Source organism: Pleurodeles waltl, chromosome 8, assembly GCF_031143425.1.
Source record: "Pleurodeles waltl isolate 20211129_DDA chromosome 8, aPleWal1.hap1.20221129, whole genome shotgun sequence".
Classification (NCBI taxonomy): domain Eukaryota; kingdom Metazoa; phylum Chordata; class Amphibia; order Caudata; family Salamandridae; genus Pleurodeles; species Pleurodeles waltl.
Genome location: NC_090447.1, coordinates 152,585,790 through 152,603,585, shown reverse-complemented (window position 1 = coordinate 152,603,585; position 17,796 = coordinate 152,585,790). Strand labels below are relative to the sequence as shown.

Sequence of the window (17,796 nt, the reverse complement as noted above, 5' to 3'; positions counted from 1 at the left end):
TCACACTGTTCAGAGACAACTACGGTAGGTTGTTGCAGGGTAAAACATGTCAAAGACTGGGGGCATATTTATCAAGCTTTCACCAGAACAGCGCAGCAAGCCAACTTGCTGCACTGCGTGAAAGAGAAGTGGCAGAAATGCACTGTATTTAACATTATACAGTGCATTCCTGGTATTTCCTTGCACTGGCGAATTCTTGGCTGCCTAGCACCAAAGCAGCCACCCTTGCCTGTGGTGCAAGGGCACCTGCTTTGCAGGCAGGATTGTTTTTTGTGCAGGAAGGGATTTCCTGCATGTGACAATTAATCTGAGGGTTTATGATATCTCAGCCACCTAGTATCAAGTATGATTGGAAACGAGGGTGCATGATGCTTTGCTTGCATGGCCATTAATAGAGGTAAGGTTTCCATTCACTATTCCTGGAGCTGAAGTAGTGCCATCAATTCCTTGGATTTCTTCTATCACAGGTTCCCCTCGAGCATGGATCTTAACCTCAGCATAGAACGTATTACCCATAAAACATCCAGAGGTGCCTGAGTACAATAAGACATGCAATGAAGGGTCCGGCAGAGCTGGTGATCATGTGCTTGCAGAGAATAATGAACTCACTGGCAAACAGGTACTTCTGCTATCTTTAGCCCATCCCCAGGTCTCTCAGGGATGAGCCAATCTGTTTCCCAGCAGCCATAGATAAGCACTGACAAAATGTCCCATTTTTCCACAGTAGAGACAGAGACCTGCCTTGAGTACTTCTCCAGTAAACCACAAAAAGAGAGCCCCTGAGATCCAAATGGTGGGAGAGGACCAGGGGAACAAAGACACTACTAGTACAAAACTATATACCACGTACCCCACCTTTCTTTTCCAGTTAAAAATAGACCAATTAATTCATGTGGTGCCCAAAAGAACACACTATGCAATCCTGTTTATAATACACAACTAATTTTATTGATTGTCACAAACATGTTTTATCTTTTTTTCTTTTCAAATAACTATTAACTTCAAAGTAATATTATTTCCATTGTATAACAAATCCTTCCCTCACTCACTCACACAACCATAAAACTGTGGCACAAAGGCTCTTGTGGCTTTGTAGGTGGTGGTGCGGATTGATATCATGAGTAAATCCTCTCATCTTCCCACAGGGGCAGAAACGTTGTTTGTTCTTTAGTGGTGGAACAATGTCCCGATGCAGGCCTGTTGCCATCACATTATTTTTAAGAAAAAAAATCATTTGTGGATGTAGTGGGGAGAGACTGAGGGCAAACCCTTCCGATCTGCCCTCTCAGGGCCAGAAAGACTGCCGTGGCCATTATGGGGTGGGGCAGGGCCCCATGTTTGTGTGACCTTTCTTCACAGTTGTCTAGTGAGCTTTCTGTCTCTCCCCCAAGGGGTCGATTGAGGCAAACCACCTCAATATGTCCTATGGGGGCACAGAAAGACTGCTGGGCCATTATGAGTGGAGGTCCATCCAACCTCTTCTGCTTTTTTTGAGTATTTTCCCTGGTGTGTAGTGGGATGGGGCCTGACTGGGTAAAACCCTTCACCCCCATTGTCCCCAGAGTAGGCAGAAAGACTTTTGAGGCCTTTATGATGTGAGCTAACAACCTGATATCACAATAGTCCACACCCCACTCATTCTGTTTTTTCATTATTTTTCCTTGTGTCTAGTTGCCTTCCTTCCCAACCATGGGGACGAATCGAACTAAGCATCCTAAATCTGCCCATGGTAGGAGTGTAAAAACTATTGGGGCCATTTTGTGGTAGGGGCATGGCCCAAAGCCAGGATGGGCCATCCCCATCTCTTCTTTTTTTTTGTCTGCTTTTTGTCTAGTGGGCCTTCCGCCCCCTGGGTAATGATTGGGGTAATACCCCAGTCACCTACCAGGGGGCACAATAACTTTTCCACTTTTGGGAAGAGCACTTGTTCATCCCTGGAGGGTGCTCCCCCAGACCACCAGTATCTAATGGGGGATGAGGGTTGTGGTGTGATCCCCAGGTAGGGATTCACTGGGAAGAGGTACCGCTGGAAAGGGGCAATGGCCCTCATTATGACTTTGGCGGTCTTCCTACCTGGATAGGTGTATGTCGTGAATACCAAGGCAGAATATCAACAGGACAGAATATAGTGGCAAGAATATTGTGGGACAAAATATTGAAAGGTACATTTGTATAGATTTTCTATATGTAACTCTGCTTATACGTACCGTAGTGCGATAAGTATATCTTCAAGGTATGTGGAGTTGAGTTAAGAATAGTAAATCCTTACTGCCCTTCAATATATATTTTCCTTCGGTATTTTTGCCATGATATTCTCTTGTGTCGATATTTTGCCTTTGATATTCCATACTACAATCCTAGGATAGAGTGTGTCCAGCCTCTTGACATACTTCCAACCCTCCGCCCCAACCTTATTACTCTCATTAGCCCCCCCTCTAATTTACCTTTTGCGAAGAGCAACTTCTAAATGGGAGCTGAAAAAGCGTGGAATACGGCATCTTCATGCACAGGTTGGCCTGATAATATCGGGCACTATGTTATTCCACATTCCAGTACAGACAACTAGTGAAGGAAAGATTGTGGGGGAAAGATATCAGCTAGACTCAGTAATTCCATCCCCATTACCTCCCTCTCAAACTCTGAAAATCTCATAATGAGGATCTTAGTATTTACCAGTTAGCTTCCCTTGCTATTTCTCTAAATCTATGTTTTGTTTTTCTCTGGTGGTACTTTTTATGGAAATACTTCTATGACCACTTTATGGAATGTGTAATCTGCTGGGGGGGTCTTTTGTTTTTAGAAACTTCCAGGGCAGAGGAACACTGGGGAAGTGAGTGATGACCATTGGTGACATAACATCAGTGAATAAGTAACATAACAGTGATCAACTGAATCTGATGTTCATGCTAGTAGATGGGATCAACAATATTGAACAATTCAGATTTCTGTGAAGCCCATTTGGCCATACAATAAGGACCAAGAATCGGAAATTTAAGTTAAGTGATTTATTTCCAATCAATAATCAATCCAATGTATATGCAAGTTATGAAAATGTTGAAATGGTGCAGAATTACAGCTGGCAAGCTGAAATATCGTAATTGGTTCAGTCCACCAAATTAAGATACAAAGCAATAGCAATATAGAAACTGAGAATTAGAAATAGGTGTTCCATGAAGAAACTTCTGCTCCCTCTTTTAAACAGGAAAATGATTATAAAATAATCTAGTCAATGTTCAAAGTAAGGAATGAGGATGGTTGGGATGAAATCTTAAGGAAATTTGGAAATGCGACAAGGTGTCAGCATAGCAAAGGCTTCAGTATAAGTCCTCCAGAAAAAGGGTGTAAGTGTTTGTCCTAAAGCTTCACAATTGCAGGAAGAAGAGAAGCAGAGAGGTCTGTACCCCCTCAAAATCTAAGGCTTAAGTCTGTCCTAACGTCTAACATGAATATTTAATTACAACAAACAGAATCTTCAACATGAAAGCTATCGGTTTCCTCCCCTCCAACGACCGGTCAGCTTCGGATCTGTCATCTGCATTTGCAACACCATCTGAATTCTCCTCCCACAGATCCAGGACAGTTACTATGACCTTGGCCATCCTACGTTCCTGGTACACAATGAATAGGAGACTTCAGCTGCTTATTAAATCCTCACATCTCTTGCCAAGATTTATTCTCTCAGACCTTACTATCATCAAAACCAATTCACAAGACAATACTCCTTTTCACCAACTAACGAAGCCTTGAAATGCACCTGCAAAGGAAAAAAACACACTATCCAGGAGAACACAGTTTAACACTAAGGCCTTCTGCCAGTTAAATTAGCTTGACTTTAACTAATCATTTAATGTGCCTTTCGAATACATGGTTATACATGCACACGTTAACTTTCAAATTAAACATAAACATGAAAAGATAAATACATGTTACTTCAATAAATTCAACTTAAAGAATAAATCTAGAACGTGAATAATGAATACATATAAGCAATTTATTTGAACATTAGTATGCATCTTATAATACCTCAATCCTTCAGTTACTACACTACATTAATGTGTTTTAACATCCACCTACGTTAATAATCTTAAGGTACACAATAAGGATAATGTCAAATGTAAATGCTTAGTTCGCCCAATGATGACTTGTAAAGGATGGAGTCAAAATTGCACTACTCCAATTCCCTTCAAGAGGGTGCATGTCAGTGATGAGGACTTTGCTGCTGTATTATGCACAGTTCTGGAGCCCCCTTCAGTTAATGTGCTAGCCATATGTTTTACAAGTGCATACTTGGTGGACCAAGATTCCCCATTCGGTCAACTCTCAAGCCATGAAAAAAACATGGAACACATTTTTAGTTAATTCTCGAAAAGCAGCCAAAATTAAGTAGTCATCCATCACTAAATTGGCCTATTTAGCTATTAAAGGCTAGTCAGTTTTCAGACTGCCTCCCACATCATGGATGATTGTGCAAGATGCATACACCATTCATCAATAAAACCACCCAAATGGGAAAATGGAAGTGGATCATATATTTATCATTGCTTGCTAGAAAATGCCCACAGTTTGCAGTTGCAGATAGACTGCCATTGTTGAACTGCAGATACCCTTAATCTCTTGTTCAGTTTACACGGCTCTGAATTCATACTACTCCTTGTAGACATTTGACCTCAAAACATGACTCAGTGTGACCATGTAGTCGTGGATCTCAATTTTTAGTTCAACTAGCCCATCTAGTCCAAGTAACCATTCCATCCTACAGGAATCATCAGTGATAACCTTCTATTGTTAGTGCGCAAGATCATGCACTAGCCTGGTTATCTCTAGGATCCATGTTTTTTCATCAGGTCCACTTGTTACAGTAACAGACCCTATTTTTCTGATCTGAACTCATCCTTTAGTTGTCCTTTCTATGTTAAAACTTTCTTAAGTGTTGGCTCAGGGGGATAATAATCAACTCAATTTTGTCACCAATAAAAAAGGTGAAAAATAGTCCTCTTGCCAATATGCCATAAAATGATACCTTTCAATTTTCATTGCTGTTTATTTTTTTTCAAGAAATTAGTGCCTGCAAACATAGAGGAATCCGTTTGTAAACAAGTCCGACATGTGTGGCCTTATTTAGAGTATGGACGGCAGTACTCAGTTCTGCCAGGTCAGCAGAGGGATGAACTCAGGTGCCAAGGCAGAGCACAGCCTTACGTATTTAGAAATCTCCACAAGGCAGGTGGAGAGCTTTGTGCCTTCATAAGAGCCGCAACTAGGCACCTCTTTCAAAGCACTGAAAGTTTGTTGATAGTCTGCCATATTGAATGTGACTATTCAGCAGAGCTTTTTATTCTTCAAAAATAAAATCCCCAAAGCTGGGAGTCTGTTTTTGAAAAACTTAAAAACACATACGGGCCTGGCACTGTGTGAGTTCTCTCCCCGGGTTTTGGGGTCATTTCTCTAATTACCTCTTTGTCATAGCAAGGTTTTCCCAGGGTGTGCCAAACAAGAAAAAAAGTACATTGTAGCTTTCACCTTAATGAGTAGGATGGTCTGAGGTACTTTCACCAGCGGCCCAATATCCAACGGGCCATCACTTAAAGGTTTCCACCAGCAGAAGCTGCATAGGCCTCACTGTCGGAAAGATGGCGGTTCCCCTGACTCTAAATAGAATGGGGGGCTTGCAATTTTGCCCAAATGGGATATTGCACATTTTAACAAAGTAACCCAAAATATAAACAAGGTTCTTTCTTGAGGTTTTCAATAGGTCACCCATTAAGCCAACAACTGTGTGAAACTAGGAATCCAGATGCCCTTAAAGAAGCCATAGTATGAAGGATTTATGACATTGCTCCTCTAAAAGCAAAAGTTTGATTCTGTAGGATTGCTGAATCACAGTCAACAACAGACCGTTTGGAAGGATGTTTATTATCAGTGTTTACAAGTTCATTTACAGTTTACTCAATTAGTACTTCCCCAATTACGCATCATTTTCCTTAAATGCAGTTTTTAGGACAGCTTTACAGTCTCGGTCCTTGCCCTTGAGTTTTAGTTTAGTTCTTGCAGAGCCTAACCAAATCCAGTCCTCTTGACCAAGGTTTTCCTTGCACAGGGCTAACTCCTTTTTCCTCCCTTATCAGCCCTGATTGTTGCCTAATTGTTGCCAGGCATACTCCTGCCACATGGAAGACAAAGGGACTTCAGGCAAGGTGTTGCCTCCCAGCCAGTATTTCCTCCATTTGTGATTGCCTAGTACTTTCATGGAAGAAAGAGGAACTTCAGGCAAGGTGTTGCCTCCAAGCCAGTCTCAGTCTCTACTGAAGAAGTGCCTAACCTGTTCCCAGTATCTGGCCCGTGATCCATCATGGTTGGCCTGAACTTATTACTTTCTCCTGTACAGTGTGATCAGATTTCCACAGTTGGTGATTTGTGCTTTTAGGCACTATTTTCCCTTAAATCTTAAAAACTGCATATCTCCTCCAGTGATTGGATTTCTATTGGTTTAGTGTCAAATAAGTCATTAACTTTTACTCTAGTTTTCTAAATTGGAGTGCAGTTTTTCTTGTGTTGTATTTTCACTTTGTTTCTGTTTGAAGAGCTGCATAAATACTTTACAGAGTGCCTCTAAATTAAGCCTTACTGCTTGTACCAAGCTATCAGAGGATTAAGTACGGGTTAATTTGGGATTTGCTTGTGACTACCCCCTGACAGTGATTGTGGTTACTGCTAGGGTTTTACTCCCCTCAACCAGTAACCCAATTTCCAACATATGCATATGTTGTATTTTGATCCATAAAGAAGGTCACATCTGGAATTGTGTGCCAGGCTCTGGGGACCATTCATGTTATTCTTTATTTAGCTGTAGGATTCATATATGGAGGACTTTATGCTGTTTTACAGGCCAACATCTTGGGCTGGGTTCTAAGCTCCTGATCTGGAATGATGCTTCCAGATTTGGAAGCCACTCCTGTAGTATGGGGGCTCAGTTCTGGTGTCTACACTTGGAGGCCTTATCTTGGCTTTACCTGCAAGTTTTCAAGGTAGCATCTGTGATATTCTTTCTAGCCCTGTTAGATGCTACATCTGGGGTTTTTGTGCTTCACACTAAATGTTGTGAACAGTTTTGGGAGCCTCATCTGAAGTATTGTGCCATGTTCTGGGAGGTTTGCCAAGTGTATTATATCCATTTCTAGAGGCTACATCTTGCATAACAGAGCTGCATCAGGATAATAGTTTAGTTGTAATACATTAATATCAAAGTTGCTCAATATTGCATCCTTGAGTAGTGCTAGACATATACAGGAAAGACCTCTTGGAAAAATAAATGATGGCAGAAAGGAATTCTAGTGCTTGGAAGCTGGCATTTGGTAACATGTTACTGGTGCATTCTGTGTGTTTTGCTGTGCTGCAGGACAATACATTTTGAAGATGTGATAAATTGAATGCAGTAATTCTAATATGATTGTTTACTTGTAATTAAATGTACAAATTAAAAGGACACCAATTTTGATCAGAAAGATAACATTTCTGGAGGTGATATAGGCCTCACTGTGGGGTTCTGTATTGACATCATCACATGGAGTAGCACTGCTGGTAACTGTAGCGTTTAAACGTGGAACAACATGCTGTTCAGTAGTTAACTTAAAGTTGTTAATTTATATAATACTATAGTGAGTCGTGAAATTAAGCAGGAAAGCAAAGTATCACATTTTTGCTCTCAAGTACACTACAGTCCAATGACTATGACACTCTTGCTTAGAACTCCTAAAAGTAAAAGCCAAACGTCAGCGATCAAATAACTGATTTAGTTCCTGCCCTGCCTGGATCAAGTAAACTGATATCACATATTTAACTTATAGCTGGAGTTAATCTAGTCAAAGGCACTCATTACAAGGCTTCACAGAATCAGGATAAGTAAGTAAGATGTAATTCACTGGTTTCTTGTTCTTATGACAGAGCGGCTACTATAGTGAACCAACGAACCATCTGTTTAGAAGACAAGAGGAAGCCTTTCAGCAGGTTGTCTTAAAATAGGAGCAGAGGTGCAGACAGACTTGTGTTTGTTGTTTGTTTGTTCCTGTCCTTCATCCCAGTCAACATTTATACCTTTCCTGGTCAAACAAACTACTGTGTGATGGTGGAAAAGTTCTGAATATATTATTTGTGGAAATTTACAAATCAAATTAATCTTTGGACTTCTTTCACCATAAATGAAGAAGGCCATTCCAGTATCAGTTTCACCTTTACAGGATCCATTGGGATGCCTTGCCATGAAATCTCAAAGCCTAGAAAGGTAACGTTTGGTACCATAAATAAAAAAAAATCCATCTCCCCATAAAGTGAGTGATTTTGTAGTATTGTGAGGACTTTTCTAACTTGATTTCTCCAGTCTTCTAGTCGATTGGATTAGAGTAGGATCACATCCAAGTATACAATTTTACATACATCTAAAATGTCTTGGAATATATCACTCACAAAGATTTGGAATGAGGCAGGAGTGTTGCAAAAGCAAAGGGTATCACAAGGTACTCAAATGGACCACAGCGTGGATGAAGGCTTTTTCCACTCATCCACTCCTGTATCTGCACCAGATTATAAGCTCTTTTGAGATCCAGTTTCAAGAAGCTCTAAGCTGACTTTATTTGATTTAGGAGTATAGAAATGATGGGGAGAAGATATTGATTATGGGTTGTGACGGCACTGAGTTCTCTATAATTAACACTGGGGCTTTGTCCACCACTAGCTTCGGTGACAATGAAAATCGGTGCACCTACTGGTGAAACAGAATGCCGGTTTTTCCAATTGCCAACATTTTCATACAAATATTGTCACACATTCTTATCCTCTTTTATTGTCAGAGGGTAGGTAAAACCATGAGGAATATATTCTCCAGGAAGCAGATCTATTCAACAGTTGTATTCCCTCTGAGATAGAAGGGAATCACTTTCCGTCTTACAGAATACATCCATGAATTATTTATGTGGGGGGGATACCATTCTATTCAATCTCACACTGTTCAGAGACAACTACGGTAGGTTGTTGCAGGGTAAAACATGTCAAAGACTGGGGGCATATTTATCAAGCTTTCACCAGAACAGCGCAGCAAGCCAACTTGCTGCACTGCGTGAAAGAGAAGTGGCAGAAATGCACTGTATTTAACATTATACAGTGCATTCCTGGTATTTCCTTGCACTGGCGAATTCTTGGCTGCCTAGCACCAAAGCAGCCACCCTTGCCTGTGGTGCAAGGGCACCTGCTTTGCAGGCAGGATTGTTTTTTGTGCAGGAAGGGATTTCCTGCATGTGACAATTAATCTGAGGGTTTATGATATCTCAGCCACCTAGTATCAAGTATGATTGGAAACGAGGGTGCATGATGCTTTGCTTGCATGGCCATTAATAGAGGTAAGGTTTCCATTCACTATTCCTGGAGCTGAAGTAGTGCCATCAATTCCTTGGATTTCTTCTATCACAGGTTCCCCTCGAGCATGGATCTTAACCTCAGCATAGAACGTATTACCCATAAAACATCCAGAGGTGTTACACCGCAGCGCTCGCTGCGGCCGCGGGCTCAGGTTGCCGCGGCGCGGCACGTTAATTTTGCCGCGGCCGACGCCCGGGCCGCGGTAGACGCCGAGGCAGACACCCAGGTCGCGGGGGTCGCCGCGGCTCCGGCGAGGGCCATAAAGGCTCCAGGGAGCCGGTCTGGGGGTCACGGCGCTCGCCGCTCCCCCTTTTTCAAGTTCTGCCTTAAAGGCAGACGCGGCAGAGCCTGAAACCCCGAGGGGGTTTCAGGCATGGCCGCACACAGCGCATTATGCGCTTAACATTTATTTCTCTTGCATGTATTCACCTGCCCACCACCACTTACCGATGTTCCTAGGACAAACCGAACCCTTACACTGGGGGTTCTTTATACTTGCCTTTTTTCTCTTCCCAGCATGCTTACCACTTCCTCTCTACCCAGCATGCATTGTCTAACACACATACCTAATTCATTACTGTTTTCTTTTCCCCAATCCAAGATGGCGGTGTTCTACTTCCTGTTTCCTGTTTCCTCTCCAGGGGTATTTAAGGGGATTCCAACTGCCTGTTCATTGCGTTGCAACACTCCTTGGTGATAGTCACGCTCCTATTTGATATCCTTCTGCGAATCCTGTCTGTTCCTGATTTGCTCTGTTTTCCTGCCTTCCTGAACTGCGGTCCTAATACCCTGGTGTCCTCCTTTTCGTTTCAGGGAGTTCCTGTGGAGGTTTTTTACCCTACTGGGGTTTTTCCTCTGGGACTCCTTCTGGAGGGCACGGACTGTAGTGGTTCGCTCATACCAAACAGCACCGTGGCTACCGGAAGGGGTCGCCCCTACCTCGGCCAGAGCAGAACCCGTCGGAACAAGGACCGTTCCCCTACGCCTCTCCGCTCCGAGGGTAAGACCGTTGAGAACCGCGACAAGAGGTGCCTGAGTACAATAAGACATGCAATGAAGGGTCCGGCAGAGCTGGTGATCATGTGCTTGCAGAGAATAATGAACTCACTGGCAAACAGGTACTTCTGCTATCTTTAGCCCATCCCCAGGTCTCTCAGGGATGAGCCAATCTGTTTCCCGGCAGCCATAGATAAGCACTGACAAAATGTCCCATTTTTCCACAGTAGAGACAGAGACCTGCCTTGAGTACTTCTCCAGTAAACCACAAAAAGAGAGCCCCTGAGATCCAAATGGTGGGAGAGGACCAGGGGAACAAAGACACTACTAGTACAAAACTATATACCACGTACCCCACCTTTCTTTTCCAGTTAAAAATAGACCAATTAATTCATGTGGTGCCCAAAAGAACACACTATGCAATCCTGTTTATAATACACAACTAATTTTATTGATTGTCACAAACATGTTTTATCTTTTTTTCTTTTCAAATAACTATTAACTTCAAAGTAATATTATTTCCATTGTATAACAAATCCTTCCCTCACTCACTCACACAACCATAAAACTGTGGCACAAAGGCTCTTGTGGCTTTGTAGGTGGTGGTGCGGATTGATATCATGAGTAAATCCTCTCATCTTCCCACAGGGGCAGAAACGTTGTTTGTTCTTTAGTGGTGGAACAATGTCCCGATGCAGGCCTGTTGCCATCACATTATTTTTAAGAAAAAAAATCATTTGTGGATGTAGTGGGGAGAGACTGAGGGCAAACCCTTCCGATCTGCCCTCTCAGGGCCAGAAAGACTGCCGTGGCCATTATGGGGTGGGGCAGGGCCCCATGTTTGTGTGACCTTTCTTCACAGTTGTCTAGTGAGCTTTCTGTCTCTCCCCCAAGGGGTCGATTGAGGCAAACCATCTCAATATGTCCTATGGGGGCACAGAAAGACTGCTGGGCCATTATGAGTGGAGGTCCATCCAACCTCTTCTGCTTTTTTTGAGTATTTTCCCTGGTGTGTAGTGGGATGGGGCCTGACTGGGTAAAACCCTTCACCCCCATTGTCCCCAGAGTAGGCAGAAAGACTTTTGAGGCCTTTATGATGTGAGCTAACAACCTGATATCACAATAGTCCACACCCCACTCATTCTGTTTTTTCATTATTTTTCCTTGTGTCTAGTTGCCTTCCTTCCCAACCATGGGGACGAATCGAACTAAGCATCCTAAATCTGCCCATGGTAGGAGTGTAAAAACTATTGGGGCCATTTTGTGGTAGGGGCATGGCCCAAAGCCAGGATGGGCCATCCCCATCTCTTCTTTTTTTTTGTCTGCTTTTTGTCTAGTGGGCCTTCCGCCCCCTGGGTAATGATTGGGGTAATACCCCAGTCACCTACCAGGGGGCACAATAACTTTTCCACTTTTGGGAAGAGCACTTGTTCATCCCTGGAGGGTGCTCCCCCAGACCACCAGTATCTAATGGGGGATGAGGGTTGTGGTGTGATCCCCAGGTAGGGATTCACTGGGAAGAGGTACCGCTGGAAAGGGGCAATGGCCCTCATTATGACTTTGGCGGTCTTCCATAGAGACTGCCAAAGCCGCGGGCACCAGGAGACCACCAGTGCTGGCGGTCTCCCACCCACCATATTACGGGCACTGTCGGATTTCTGCCACACTTTGGGCATGTATGCGGGGAGAGGGGCACTGTATCTAGATGAGGGGTGGGAGTGCGCTGTGTCTGGCGGGAGGTGGAGGAGGGAGACGCTGAGGCTGAAGGGTGGGTGGGTGGAGAAGGGAGTCTAGTGCTTGGTGGCGGGGTGGGGGTGCCATCTACCGGTGACAGGGAAGACATTCCACCATGGTTTTCGTGGAAAGCCGGCTCCTAATACCATTGGCGGACTTCTGTGGACCGCCGGGTCAGAGATGATCATCTATGGTGGTATGAGTGGAGATGTGGCGGGTTGGCAGAGGCCAACCCGCCACACTCATAATGTGGTGGTCTACACCGCCAGCCTGTTGGTGGTGGGACCGTCACATTTACCCTGGCGGTCGAAATGACCCCCATAGTCTCCTTTCTACCGGTACCGCTCCCAGTTTGATCACTGATTGGGGTGCTGAGATATGCTCTCTGAGCACCTAGCAAAACAAATACTTTCAGCAGTAATGGAGCTGAATGGTTTTACTTACAATCACTGCGACATCAGCATGCTGCGCATCATACTGATTGAAAAAAAATAAAGGGGGACTTAAAACTTTTCCCTTGTGTCCCAACATTATTTTACAAAAAGAAAATCCTTTGGTGGGGTTGCAGCAGAAATATCATCTTGCTTAATGTAGAAGATGAGATGCTCACGTCCTCTGCATTCCAGAAGTAATGTGAACATGAACATCTCATCCTTTACATTTAAGAGGTAAAGTAGACTCTGCCCCCCATTAACCCATATGTGTGAGGAGATGAGGCTTAATGGCAAGAGCTCCCAACTTTAAAACTAGAGAACCAGGTTCGAGTTTCACCCTCAAATCAATATTTTCTGATTCTTGGAAAATAACTTAATCCGATGAGAGTACAAAATGTGTAATTTGGTTCTCATTTAAAGCGCTCTAATACCCTTGGTACAGGCTCACATAAAACTGCAAAAAATAAAGATCTTAACCCCAGGAAATGATTGACCATACACTTAGAGGTCTTGCGTTCTTGTGAGTTTCTATTCACTGTCTTCTGTCATGTCTACCCCCCCCCCCCCCCCCCGGCCAAGTGTTTTAGGCTGCCTACGTTTGCCCTGAATCTTGAAACTCATGTATTCATGACCTCTGAATTGAGCTTTGTTAATTGTTTTGTAAGCAGTGGCATTAGGCATATGGTCACAATTTTCATTCTTCATTTAATCTAAACAAAATGCAGCTTTCCGACCTTTTGTGTGATTACATTCCTCTGTTACACGACATACGCAGTGCTGTTTTGGTCATTTTTATTTAGATGGTCATTTAATGCCAGCATTGACGGCTTATGACATAATATATGTAGTTTAAAAAATTCGTATCAAATTGTGTGAAAGTGGAAAAACTGAACATTGATGGGTGATGTTAATGTGCTATTCACTGTATTCATTGTGATCTCCTACTTCTATGAAATAAGGTGTAATTTAGTTCTTTCAAATTGATTCAAAATATGACCCAAGAATTGGGAAGACTCGTTTTGTTTGTTGAATCCCAAACTGGTAAATCAAAGTTCCTCACTTGTGAGCCCATTCAAAGTCATTATATGTATCTGTTTGCTTAGGAATTTCTAATTGCTGTAAAAATCTTACTTTACCTGAAGGCAAGACCTGGGGAAATCAAGTGTGTCAATCATTATTAAATATCTCTTCACACAAGGAAGGGCACCTGGCTAATTGATTCAACAGTTCCCTTTGCTATGTGGCAGTACCAAATACATATTGGCTGAACCTTTTCATTTGACTATCAAAGCACAATGGGATATTTGTTGTTTTGAGTTTGTAAAATGTGGTTTGTAAGAGACAAATAAAATATGCCACTTCCACTTTAATATTTCCTTTCTTGTTGCCAATTTCTTTTGGAGAAGGGTTTCTAATAATAATGCATTGTACTTGCAAACAGTGGACGATAGGGTGCCTGCCACTAAATGCACACCTAACTCTGCCTTGCCTGACTCCTTCCACTTTCATCCCACCTCCAACGTGTCCCTGTTTTAGGGTTCCCAAAGTTATTGGTTTCCAGTTACAGCACTGACTATAGCATACCAAAATGAATTGAAAAAATGGCTCATGAGCTGCATGCAGAGAACACAGCTCAGAAGCATGGCGGTATGAATCTGTTCTGTTTCCAAGATGTGCTGTCTGCAGCTCACGCACTAACTCGGAGAGTTTCTGAGTTGTATGTCCACTACGATTACATTCAGACAGAAGCATGCATCTCTGTTCTGCACACGTATTCAGGAATCTGCACCATGCATACAAACCAATATTCAGGACTTTAAATCAGAGATGTTCTTAGTCATGGGCAAAGTGGGCAATTGCCCAGGGCACCACCTTCCAGGGGGCTCCTGAAAAAGGGAACTTTTTCGCTATCTCACTGCTGCTGTTTTATATCTCATCCCTTAAGCTATAAGTCAATGTTAGTTGTCATCTTTGGGCTTGAATTTATAGAAAATGGTAATAAAACTGAAACTTAATCTGAACAGGGGCCAGAAAATACTTCTTGCTTCGGGCCCCAGAATCCTTAAAATGACACTATTTTAAATCACAGAAACGCTGTTGCACGTGTGTAAACAAAAGAGCAAGCGTGTGCAAATCAAGTTTTGGACCCAGGTTTATTGTTCAGGGCTCCTTTTGTTATTTCTCCAGCTGCAGAATGTCAATTGGATTTTGTTCCGGAGGGAAGTCAATTTACAATGGATTTCCACTATTGCATAAACCTTAGTCTCAGTTGCACCCAACTGTTTTCACTGTTACGGGCAGATTAATTTCCTTGTGGAAACACACGTGTATTTGCTGCTCGAGAGAACTCATACTTTCATCCCACTTCTAAATGTTGTTTACTTTGCAAGTTATTTATGATTGCTTCTTAAATTAAATGGGTTGCCAAGTTTATTTCGAAACAGGTGCTGAAACGTGGAAACATTCAGCTCCAAAATGTAAATGAAATGCTTGGAAGAGACAAACGTTCTTCGGAAGGCGGGTCAAATTATTTAATTTAGTAAAATATGGAGCTCATGTAATATGAGAACTTGGTTGTTTTAGACTTCCAATTTGGCCCTGTTTTAGAAACAAACACCACAACGGCCACAAACATTCTTTCAAATACAAAAGGCACTCTGGGTCGCCAATGGCGTAGACACAGTCTCAAATGTATACAACTATGTGAAACATCCACGGGCTCCGCAGAAGGCACGAGCGGCCGTGTCTCCGGGGCAGGAGAGAACGAGCGAGGCAGCCCTGCCAGCCGGAGGCGGTCCAGCTGGGACTCGGGCAGTCTTGGCAGGCAGGGCGCCACCTCCTCCCTGCTGGTGCGCGCCCACAGACCTCGCCCAGCTGCAGGGGAACTTTCGGCACCTCTCGCTACTCACACAGAGGCACTCAGGAAGATCTGCCGAGCCTGACAGGGAACACCGGCCGGAGGTAACGTCCCCTCTGCTGCCAAGCGCCTTGCGCTTGGCACTGCGCGCTGCCTGCCCCGCACTCGCGATAAACAATTTGTGTATATTCAGCAGGCGCCCTGCGAGAGACTGTCAGTGCCGGGAGCGCCGGGTCTGCCTTTATATGGCTTTAATTGTCTCACTTGTTCCAGCAGGAAGGAATATTTGCGGGGAACCTTGTACATTCCTTGCTAGAGCCGGCGCAGAAAGTTGTGCGCCACTTAAGGAAGATGCGCGCTTCTCGCAAGGACACCTTTTCCCTTGTGTGGGAGTGTAAGGCTGCGATCCGAGGGGCTACTTGTGTAAACCGCACAGAAAATAGAGTTGCGTGTGTATTTTAGGTTTTGGTTTGATTAAAAATATGTTTAATAAAGAAATGCCCTTGGGTCGGATCTGTCAGTGATAAGCTCACTGTTAATTAAATCTCGCATTTAGAGGCACAGAGCCGCACTGAGCAAGCCCTCTCCCTTCCCTGTGCGCCTAACCTGCGTCGGGGCTCAGCGTCGGCTGTATTTTGAGAAGTGGCCGTGCGTGTTTCTTTAATCTCAGGTGTGTGTGGGCAGGGCCGGTGCACGTTGGACCTGCTGGCTACTGCTGATTCGGGCTGTGCTGCGTGGCCGTGTTATTAGTGGTGTTTGAGCTGTGTTCTTGAACATGTACTAGTGCCTTGAAGAAAGGCTCGCACGGCACTTGCCGCTGTTAGGACTCGCGACAGAGTTGGTCTGAGGTGAGGGTCTGCACTTGTGGGTTATAAAGCTACATTCACGCGTGCGCTGGGCTTGTGTCGTTTTGTTTATTAGCTCAAACCTGCGTCTGAGAAAGCAGGCTATACACTTGCGCGTAACTCATTGGATAATAGAATACAGAAAAATAGGAACCCCGATAATGTGGTATTATGGGTACCAACCAGAGGGGGAACTCAAAGCAGAAAAAGAGAGAGAGAGAGAGAGAGAGAGAGAAGCAAAGGGAACAGTGATAGAGAGAAAAAGAGAGAGAGAGAAACAAAAGGAAATGTAATATATACGTGGGGAAACACAGGAAAGGAACACAAAACAATGAAAAAGAGTGATAGAGAAGGGAGAGAGGGTAAACCAAGAGACGAAAATGAGAGGAACACAGCAGATAGAAAAAAGGAACTGGGTCCCATTCACAATGAAAGGAAATTCTTGAGATATGATTTTTCTTTATTTGGAGCACATTTCAGACTTTTGTGGAATTCTCAAAGAGCTCCAGAACTTCTCCTGGAGAGCTACTTAAGAAGTACTTCCCAAGGAGTGATCATGTGTGCAACGTTTATGCATGCAGGATGTCTACTGGGTGGAAATCTGATGCAAAGAGGCATTTGCTCTTTCACCATGGGAAAATATTGTTCCCTTCCCCCTAGACCCCATAAGACATACTCATGTTGTTCCCATTCCCTGCCTTTGACAGGTATTAATTTGCATGCATTCCCATGGGTAGAAACTGTGAAAATCGCTGGTGAACATCCACAAACTTATGAGACTTGGGATGTTCGCCACTTTTACAGGTGGATCCACCAAGGAGCAACCAGTCACCTACCTCTACTACTAAATTTGCAAATGCAACAATTCTACTGAACCTTGTGTGTGTGTGTGAAAAAAACTGTATACCTAAGATGACCTTTGATAAGTGAAGTGCTTTCATAATTAGGCCTCAGAATGAGAAAGGAAGGAGAGGACGAGAGAAAAAGAGTGAGAGAAACAGTGTACATAGAGCTTTCAAAAATCTGTTTAATTTGAATGGCACATACAGTCTAGTTTTAAATCCTCTTTGAACTTAACACACAATTTACCTTACTAGATCCGTGCAGCCTCACTCCTAGTTATGAACTTTACACCAGTTTCTGAATTGTATGAAAAAGATGCATCTTGGCCTAGTGCGCGTGTAGAGTTGCCAATGCTTTTTTTATAGTGCTTTGTTGTCACTAGTGGGATGCCTGTGCGGACAAGAATGTTGTTGGTTTGTGGAATATATGTGTAGGAGTGTCTTTCAGAGGGTCTGGAGGAGTGCTCCGATTGTAATCCCTGAGGTGATCTAGAACCATAAAGTGGTGTTGGCACCTGGAGCAAGAGGTGCAGGGAAGCTGTGCGCGCTCCTGACATGTTGTCTGCACAGTGTCGAGAAAGCTGGTGATGAGAGTATGCAGTGCAGTGACGATAACTGGCTATATGTGCTCAAGGCGTAGTATCAAAGGTGAATGCCAACTTGTGGTGCATAAAGATAGG

The 17,796-nt window shown here is 43.5% G+C and overlaps 1 protein-coding gene across 18 annotated transcripts in view; it reads left to right on the top strand.

Moving 5' to 3' along the window:
• Positions 1 to 15,327: 15,327 nt before the first annotated feature.
• The window catches only part of SYTL2 (synaptotagmin like 2), a 389,039-nt gene continuing 386,570 nt past the window's right edge, over positions 15,328 to 17,796 (top strand). For 5 of the 18 annotated variants that reach the window (XM_069203969.1, XM_069203963.1, XM_069203957.1 and 2 more), the window contains exon 1: positions 15,330 to 15,533. The gene's annotated coding sequence lies outside the window, so the exon portion shown is untranslated. Of the gene's footprint in view, positions 15,534 to 17,796 lie in introns of all 18 variants that reach the window. The other 13 variants (XM_069203970.1, XM_069203968.1, XM_069203961.1 and 10 more) reach the window with 9 other exon arrangements.